The sequence below is a fragment of the Emydura macquarii genome, unplaced genomic scaffold (assembly GCF_026122565.2).
Source record: "Emydura macquarii macquarii isolate MOO-44397 ecotype Brisbane River unplaced genomic scaffold, CSIRO-AGI_Emac_v2 contig_561, whole genome shotgun sequence".
NCBI classification, from domain to species: domain Eukaryota; kingdom Metazoa; phylum Chordata; order Testudines; family Chelidae; genus Emydura; species Emydura macquarii.
Genome location: NW_027130698.1, coordinates 7380965 through 7391085, shown reverse-complemented (window position 1 = coordinate 7391085; position 10121 = coordinate 7380965).

Below are 10121 nucleotides of genomic sequence, written 5' to 3'. Positions count from 1 at the left end.
ATTGAGATCATGACTAAAAATATGTTTTCCAAGAAGGTTGGGGGTGGCTAAACAAGTTCATCAGAAACAAAGGGCAAACTGATGCCTCATCCAGGTGTAAACAAGGCTGATGGACCATTACCTACTAAGTGGCCATTCTTTGGCAGGAAAGGGGGCAATGGCAAAAAGCTCCATTTTAGCAAAAAACAGCATGAAGTTTTCTTCCACACACACTGCCTGTCACCTTGCTCCCAGCTGGAAATGCTTCTCAAAAGTGACAGGCACTCCTCTCTGTCTCTTCCTGCCCGTTGCATTCTCTGCACTGAGAAGACAACAGAAGCAGCCACTGGACCTAAAGAATTTGGTCAGTAAGACTGCTGAAAGCACGTGGTGAGAAAACTTTGCTTTGAATCTAAGATTGTTAAGCACCAGTAAACATTTTATCTTTATTTTTCTTGTACCCATTTCTGACTTTTATGCCTCATTACTTGCACTCACTTAAAACCGCTCGTTGGAGTTAATAAACTTGTTTTATCTAATCCAGTACATTGAAGTTGAAGTGTCAGGATAACTATTTACAATAAGAAGATGGCATATTATTCCTTTAAAGGAATAATGGATTTAACATATTTGTACTGTTCAGGAGAAGGCTGGGCAGTACAAGACACACATTAATGGGGGAAGATCTGGGACTGGGGGTGTGTTGGGGTCACCCTGCAACATAACGAAGGCTGATAGAAGCCAAAGTGTGGCTGCAGCATACAAGTAACTGGGAGTGACTTGCTGGAGTCTGTTTGTGCACAGTCCATGTTGGAGGCTACAGCAGCTGGACGTTGTGATTGTAGTTGAATAGAACTGATTCTATTCTGCGTGTGTGAGCATTGATGGGGCGGGGATGAGAGGGGGAGACGGAATCAAAAATTGTATTGGAAGAGAAAAATGGGGTTATGAATTGCAAGGATTTAAAATAGTTTGATTAAAAAAATACCACCTGTAAAATTATTTCTTGCCATCTGAATTGCTGTAAAGAAGTGTTATTAAAGAATTGCCCCGAAAAAGGGTTTCAGGAATTTGTTGTTTATGCTGCATCCAGTGTGTTTTAAGGTTTTTCCAAAATGTTAGTAAGTGCCTCTGTGCACACAGAGCATTTGGCATGTTTTAAATCTACGGACCCAATTCTCCTAGCTGCTGCATCAGTTGTTTGCCAGCATTACTCCATTGATTCAATAATTACATCAATGTAATGAGTGGTGTAATAGAGGGGAGATTCTTTGTACCATTTATTTTTTCCAGTGCTTTTCACCAACTGGATATATCCTGTAGATTGTTGAACTGGCTACGACTGTTGGCACAGTGGTAGCTACAAAAGTCTGGTATGAAACATCAAATTTTCGTGGTGACGTTGTTCATCTTGACCTGGTTATCCTTGGCTGCTCATGAGCCAAAAGGAAATACAGATAGTATTACTCACAGCAGCAGATGGGAAGATGGAGCCCAGTTCAGTTCTTACCCAGGTTAACTGCTCTGATTTCAGTGGGGGTTTTGAGCAGTGCAGGAGTGAGCTGTTACATGCAGTATGAATAAATTGTTGACTGTTGCTTGATGAACTACTGTAAATCTATAGAATATATTGTTAATGGGAAAATTTTCTTTAACAATATGCTGATGTGAATTGGAATATAATCCTTCAAGTTGTTCATTATTGTTTTAAAATTTAAAGATTAGTGAGTCTTTCTAAAAATCACATATCAAGGTCAGTTTCTGTGGGAAGTTAATCTGATTTTAACAAAGATAATGAGTCATTTGACCTGGTAACCTGGTATTTTGTTTTTTGGCATCCTTTGCTCTAGGACTTTTATCCAGACAGTGGGTCAATTTGTCTTGTTTAAGCATGGGTAAACACTGGCCATCTACGTATTGACTAGAACTAGTGAAATGCAGCAAGTAGTATATGCAAATACTTATTTGAATTAAACCCCCATAATTTTCTTCATTATTTGCAACACTTTTTATGTATCTGTTCTCCCATAAACATTCATACACGTGATTCTGCACTGGAAAAATATACACTGAAAACAATGGCTTTCTGAATAGTAGTGCAAATGTTTGTTCACTTAGCCTTCTTTAAAGCCTGTTTACAAGAAAGTTTGTGGTATTTAAATCAGAGAGTTTTTTTATATCGTTGTTAAACGTCAGATGAGGGAGAGGTGGGGCTATTCAGGGTCTTCTAGAAAGTTCTGGCTCAACATTGAGGGGACAATGAGCATCCAAACAAGTGTGGATCTGCATATGTAATCTTCTTTAAGAATTATAGATTCTGGTTACTTCTTTTACAGTATTTTAGCTATTGTCACAAGCACCCATGTTGTTTATTCAAAAAAGATCTTGAATAAATCTACTTACCTTTGGGTTTTACACTGCTGCCCATCACCACAGTATCTGAGCACCTTCCATGTAAAATTAATAGTAATTACAGAATCCCTAGTGGATTTCATGGAGTCTCTGGTACTTCTCCCTTTAAGGGATTAAAAACTCTGTTTGAGGTCATGGTTTTGGGCTTTTATATACATTATTCATTGCCTTTTCAGGGGGATTGGTTTTATTGGGTAAAACAGGGTGTTGGTATTGTGAGTGTCATTCTTATAGTAGAAAGGCCTTTTTGAAGAGGAAGGTCATAAAGAAGGTCAGACTCAGAATTTGCTTGTTCTCCTCTGGAAGTTTGTTCCAGAGCTGGATCTCCTCAAATGAGAGTGCTTTGTCTCTATCTCTCATGCATGCACTTTGTCCTGGGCTCAGTGATTGACATTGCTGCAGAAGAGGGCAGCTCTGTAGGTCATTCATAGCTCAAAATAAAGTCTTTGTTGTCATTGGGTTTTGATACATTAATGGCTTTGAAAATTAGGACCAGAGCCTTAAATTGACATCAGATGCTGACTGGGAGCCAGTGAAGGGATGTAAGGACAAGCATGATGTGCTCATGATAGTCTAAACCAGGGAGAAGTCAGGCAGCTGCATTTTATACCATCTTGTGTTCACATTTAGCTTTAGGCACAGTCGATTAGAGCAATTTAGACTGGAGGTGACAAATGCATGAATCCCTGTGACCAGGTGTTCTTCTGGGAGGAAGGGGATGACTTTTTCTAGTAAAATGCAGGTGAAAGAAAGCATTTTTAGACACTAATGCTAGTTGGTTTCTGATCATCCAAGCTTAGTGATGAGTCAAATGGAAACCTGAAGGTTTGCACCACTTTGAATAGAGGCTTTATGTCTTCATCGGAAGGTAGAGGCAAAATCTTGGGTGGTTCTGCAAAGCGCTTCCTCTTTCCAACCAGTATCAATTTGATCTTGCCTGGATCAGGATTTATTGTAGGTATTCTGATATTTCAGTGGTGGTGATGAGAACAAGATAAAGTTGAGTGTCATTGACTGTTGACAGCCAAGCCCATGGCAACTCAATGTATCTCCCCATTTTAAAAGAAATGTAATCAAGAAAAAGCTTCTTTTTTAAAATGAAATAAAAGTGAAAGCCAAATATGCTTTTCTCAGCATCATGATTTCATGCTCCGCTGCCACTGATCATAGTGAAACATACAAGTACTGAAGAAATATAATTTGATGGAATTTCATCTAATGTTTCTCTGAATACAACCCAGATCTAGTAAAAAGGAAAATGGCTTTAGTGAAGGCGAATGAAAATTGAGGGAATGAGGGCATGAATACACATTAATCTGTTTGGGGGGGGGAACTGCAAAGTATTGAATGGAAGGGTTATGTACTTATGCTCAGTCTAAAGCAGGCAAACATATCTTTCAACAGGCAATTGAGAAAGGGTTGAACAACAAGGAGTCACTGACGGATTTTAATCTGTTTTAAAATAGTGTAAATCTGGTATAGTGCCACTGAAATCAAATAATTCTGGTTTTACAATGGTGTACCTGAAATCAGGTACCAGATATGTTCGCATAATACAAGATTGGTTCAGGAGTTCTTGCATGGAGTACAAAAAGTCTATATCTGCCAAATAATAAGGTAAAACCCTGAGCTCAATGAAATCTACATCAAAAGTCTTAGTGACTTCAATGAAGCCAGGATTTCACCAACAATATTCACCAGTTACTATTTAGCCATTTCTAGACGAAAGACATATATTCAGTGGGAGCGTTTGTATAGCCCTATAGATATGAGCCATATGTTTGCTGTAATTTCAATCCGTCATCACTAGGACCATTTTATTGACACTGAAGCAGTTCGTATAAATAGTTGTTCACATAAGGGGCTGTCCATAAATTAGGCATTAGTCAGACATTAGGGGGTAGGTGGGTCCTTAATTTTGCATGTTTCAGTTTTACAAAGTGTTACAATGGGTGGGTGGACCTTGAAAGATCAACAAAAAATGTGTTACATAAATTCTGGACAGCCCTTAAATCTGGTTATCATTCCTGTATATGAAGATACTGTTTTTTGACTTCTAGAACCCTATAATAACAATACATAACTGATGAAACTTACTAGTTTTATTTCAGCACAACCTCAATAGTGAAAAAAAAAACATAAAAGGAAACATTAAATAAAAAGTCCATCCAGTATACTATTCAGGTTGAGATTTATATTTTTTTCACAGATTATAGGAGGAGCCTGGATTCTCAACTTCTGTACAACTGCTCATGTGAGTATCAGTTTGTAGGATCAGGGCCTATATGTAATTATGAGTTATTACTAAAACCTGCTTCATGTTTTATACAGGGACATTTTGTGCAGGATTCTTTTACTGTTCTCATATTTCTGTAAGTGTGTAAATTGTACTTATATTTCGAGGCTCAAGTTTTGTGGAACTGAGTCCACATACAACTCCTCAGTAATCCAAATAAAGTGTACACAGAATATTTCTAGGATACAAACATAGGAAATTAAAATGTTTTAGTGGCATCTTTTCTTGCCCCTCTCAGGAGTGCCAGGGAGAACTCCAGCATTCCTGAGGATCTGGGCCACAATTTTTAAAGCTTCCCCTATCCTGGAACTTCTGGGGGCACTTTGATCCTGGCTGTATGTTAGGGCAGACTTGGCAAGTTTAGGGAACTTGTGTTGGTTTGTAATGCTGACTCCAGACACACCTTTCGTGATGCAAGATGATTAAGAGGAGGTGTAGGACCTGCTATGCTTGCTCTATGCCATTTGGGAATTCTGCTGTACGAGAACACTTACTTGCCCTCTTAAGTTAGTAAGAAAGGGTTCCTTTCAATGGTCTACCTGTAGAAGGTATTCTTGTTAGATGTATTCAGGAGTTTTGAGGGCTCCAAAAATGCAGAAATACAACATCTTTACTAGTATGCTCTTAATCACTGAGCCCTGCCTAGCTTTGCTAACTGCAGAATCTGGATTGAGGGAAACACCCTGATCCAGCAGATTCAGAGTTGTTGCAACTCTTTACCAGCTGGTCATGGCTCTCATGTACAATGCTCTGGCCATTATTCCTTCCCTGATATGTCCCTTACATCTGGTGCTGAGGGGACTAAGGGATGATGTATTAGACTATGCCAGCTCTACTCATTCAGGGATTTCTCCTTTCTGTGGTGAATCTCAGCTGGCTGGTTAAGGCAGTGTAAGAAAGGCTAGGTTATGGCCTTGTTTTTCAAAATGCACGGGAGTCCCTATTCGTTTTACTTCAGGTGTTTAAGTAACTCCTGTTATTGTGCATTATGGATACTCATCAATGCTTTTGCAATATGCACATTTAAATCTCATGATTGATTAGATTAAGAGAGGTGACTTCACTTTAAATTAAAGTGACATTTAAATAGCAAGAAAAGACCACCAAGGATACCACATAAAACTACTGACTAGCCTTTCACCAGAACACAATATTTATTTGTAGATTTCACACAGAGGTCCAAATCCCACTCACCTTACTCTCAAAATCCTTGAGATTTACCAAAAGTGGCCTTCTGCAAGTAAGTCAAGCAAGATTTGATCAGAAGCGCTTGATCCTGCAGACCTTACCTGGGCAGATAGAAATCAATAGGAGTTTTTTTTCCACAGTGAGCACTGTGAGAGAAGGCCTCTAGATTAACACGAATCCTTTTAGAAGTCAGCATAGACATACACTGTGGCTGTGATGTTAGGAGTTATGCATTTCAGCTCCATCCACTGTTAAGGAAGCTTTCAGGGATGTAAGAAGACAGATGTAGAATTACAGTTGTTACACCCTCCTTTTGTACCAAGACCCGTTAACAAAATAATTGCTGCTGTTACTCAGACTTCATAGTACTTTTCTCAAACTTTATTACAGATTATATTGTTTGCTGTGAAAATGGCATCTCAGTAGGGGTTTATTTGGTTCATTTACAATTATTATTAGTTTTTCTGGGAGATGGAAAATATGAACCTCTACATATTTGTGTAAAGCAGGTTTTCAAGAAGCAAATTATGGTACTTTGTAATCAATAATGCTGGGGCACTAAGAACTGCTCTAAGGTTTTCATTAGCTGTAAGAAGAGCGCGGTTAAAGGAATGCTAAAAAGTATTGATGTTTAAATTTGATTTATAAGTGTTATTTAAGCCTATCTCTGCACTGCACTGAGTTTATTTTTCCACATTAAAGAATATTCTGTGGTATTTCTTGGGCATAGACAAGTTTTAAACAAGATAAAGCACCTTGTGAATTAATTTATTTTGAAAAAACAAGAAAATACAATGTCTGTAGTCTTTTCATTAAATTATCTTTTGATATATTGATTTAGCCCAGGTTTAGAACTTATTTAGCTAAAGAAATAAAAAGCTCTGTGTTAATCTGGCCATCCTGTTTCTATGCCATTACATAGAGATAACTTTTTGTTTTTACAATTTGGATGCTCTAGATATGGGGGAATTAGTGCTCTTTAGACCTTGCATGGTTTATAGAACATGGCTAATAGTGATAGACTCATAGAACTCAATCTATTTAGTTTAAGGAAGAGAAGATTAAGGAGTGACTTGATTACAGTTTATTAGTACCTACATGGGAAGCAAATATTGAGTAATGGGTTCTTCAATCTATCAGAGAAAGGTAAAACATGATCCAATGTCCAGAAGGTGAAGCTATACAAATTGAGACTGGGAATTCTGAACAGTAATTAACCACTGGAACATTTTACCAAGGGTCGTGGTGGTAAATCAAGATTAGATTTTTTTTCCCCTAAAATACATGCTCTAGGAATTATTTTGGGGAATTTCTATGACTGTGTTTTACAGGAGGTCAGACTAGATGATCACAGTGGTCCCTTCCGACCTTGGAATCGATGAATCTTGTAATTTTAAACTGAGTTTTTCTCCAGCTTTTGTATGTTCTATTTTCATTTACAATAAAACACTGGAGACCAGACTACAACTTCTTCTGAAGAAAAAATAAGCGACCAGGCACTACCCTTGTATTTTCAAATAGCAATTAGCTGCAAAACATTTTTTTACAATAATGTTAACACTTGCTTCTAAACAATGGAGTAATTTCCACTGAGAATTTTGACAAAAATGAAAGTAAGTTCATTTTCATTTAAACTTTCCATGGTAAATTTTTGAATTTTCAGCCAAAAAAATGTAAATCCAAAACATTGTATGGCCATGGTATAACATAAGAGGCCAATTCTGGCCAGGAGAACTGGTCCATACAAAGGAGTATGAGAATGAGGCATCCAGACTACAATTCCCATAGTGTACGGCAGCGGCATCTTGGAATTTAAAAATTTTTCTTTCAGCTAGACACATTTCAGTTTTCAGGAGTTCAGTTTTTCGACAAAAAAAATCTTTTTTTTTCATGGCAAGTATACACTTTTTTTTAAATAAAGTATTTCATTTAGTCAAACCCAATATTATGTCAAAATAGTTTAATCAGTTACACCATGGTTTACATGTAGAAAAATGACACAAGGTATATTAGCAGAACTTCTTTAGATTGTATTACAAACCTATAAATGCTCCATCAGTCCAATGAAACCCCCACTGTGGTTAACGAGAGTCATTACAGTGTATTCAATGGGAGCTGCATCAGGATTTGTGTGTGGTGCTCTAGTGACCTCAACAGTTGGTATGCATTTGGGCCACATGGACAGTGTCCTTTGATCTTTTGTTTATAATTTCAAAATATAATGAGAAGCAAAATTGCAGATATTTGGCTTTAATTTCTTGAGCCAAATCCTCCACTTTGTTAAGTCCCCTTTGTGCTATGTCAGGAATATAGAGAAGACTCCAAAGTTGCTGTAAATGTGCCCTGATGATTCCCCCAGTGTGTGGAAAACCATTGGCAGTCACAGAGCCAGCCATACCAGCTGTATACCATCCCTTTTTAAGATGAATATCTGGAGCATGGACAGAGTGGTGCCCAGTGGTCCTCACTAGAGCAATGTTAAGGGGCAAATCAAGGTGCGAGGGTGAGGGCAGGAGAAGAGAAGCATAAAGCTGTTCTGATTTATGCTGGGACTGGAACTGGATCCAGAAAACTACTTTTGCTTCTCTCCTAGGTACACTAAATGCTATTCTGAAGACTGAGCCCCCTGTGATTTGGGAGGACATGACTTAATATTTAGTACAGGGGAGGTTTGTTTTATTGATTTGAATGGTATTGGTGACTAGTTATTTAATCGGCGCTCTTAGGAACATGTACATTCTGATTGCAGTGTGGGGCAGCCCTTGTAAGCTAGCGTTACATTTTGGAAAAACTAGCCTTTGTAATTAACTTGAAATATTGTATATAGACCTGTTATAGTGAAATCCAATTTTCCATATTATACACACCAGGCAGATTTGCTGAATGACATTAAATTTTAATGAGATTTATAACCTGATTTAATAATTTATTTTTAAAAGTTAAATCTTGATTGTAAAATATCATTAACTTTATAGACTTCTCTTTAAAGTGCTCCACTATTCTGTTAAAAACCTTTAAACTCTGAAAGTAAATTCAACATTGTTTAGCACTTATTGTGTAGTTTCTGACAAACCCAATGGAACCTAACATCTCCACTGATGATCTACCACTAATCTAATTAGCCGGAGATATCCATTAGCTAGAGTCAAGATCCTAAAAAATTCCTCCAGGCGCCTCTATCCGTATTTAGAATTTTAAATAAGAGCCCTGATTTTTCTGAGCACCCATTTACTTCAATAGCTGTTACTAGGTGCTCTGCACTTTTGAAAACCCAGCCACTTATTTAAGATCCTAACTTTCAATTCCTATGTTTTGAAAATCTGTGTGTTTAAAGATTTTCAAACAAAGCTAAATTCCACAGTTTACTACATAATCTCACTTCCCTGCACTGTAAGATCTATCAACACATTTACTGACAAACACCATCAACCATGATTGACAGGGATTCAGTGAAAAAATGAGAAAGGGGCAAAAGATCATTATTTTATGGAGGTAGCCTCATAATTATAAAAATACATGGAGGACAGCATTTAAAAAAAAGTTTTATTTTATTTTCCCATACTGGTAAGACACAAACTTTGTTTGGCAAGAGATGTCTCTTCTGGCTACAGAAGAGGAAATGGACTCAGTCCCAGGAGTGAGGGAATGTCTTTATGTCATACTTGAATGCCTTCCTCTAGCTAGCACCAAAAATCATATTCATAAACTCCAAAGGAAGCCACACCACTAGCTGAAGGGATTTTAGATCAGGATAGTAGGCTGAATTTATTGTTTTGCACAGTGGTGTTTAGTCACCCAACTGCAGAAGATAGACCCCTTATATACCACAGGTGTCTAATACTACAGTGAGCTGAGGAAGTTTAGAGCTGGAATAGTGGTATACACAAAAGAAATCAAAGAAGCTTGGGCTTCTGAAACCTCACTTGTTGTGCAGTGGAAACAAATTAGCAGAGAATAGGGTTCAGCTCTACTGCCAAGGAGCACAGCACCCAGGTTGTGTGGGAGCCAGGAGTCTCGGAAAAGACGCATAAAGCAGATTTCTGTTCTGCACTGATCCTGGGGCTGCTGTGTGAGCTGATCCCTCCTGGTTTGAAAGACCCTCATTTTTCCCACTCCACCAGGTCCTGCTGTAAAGTCCATTCATTCTCTCAGGCTTTTTTTCTCATAGGCCTGAGGAGGAGGGAAAAGGAGAAAAAAAATTAGTTGTAGGGAGAACTGGGAGGCTTTGTTTGGATATTGGTTCTAA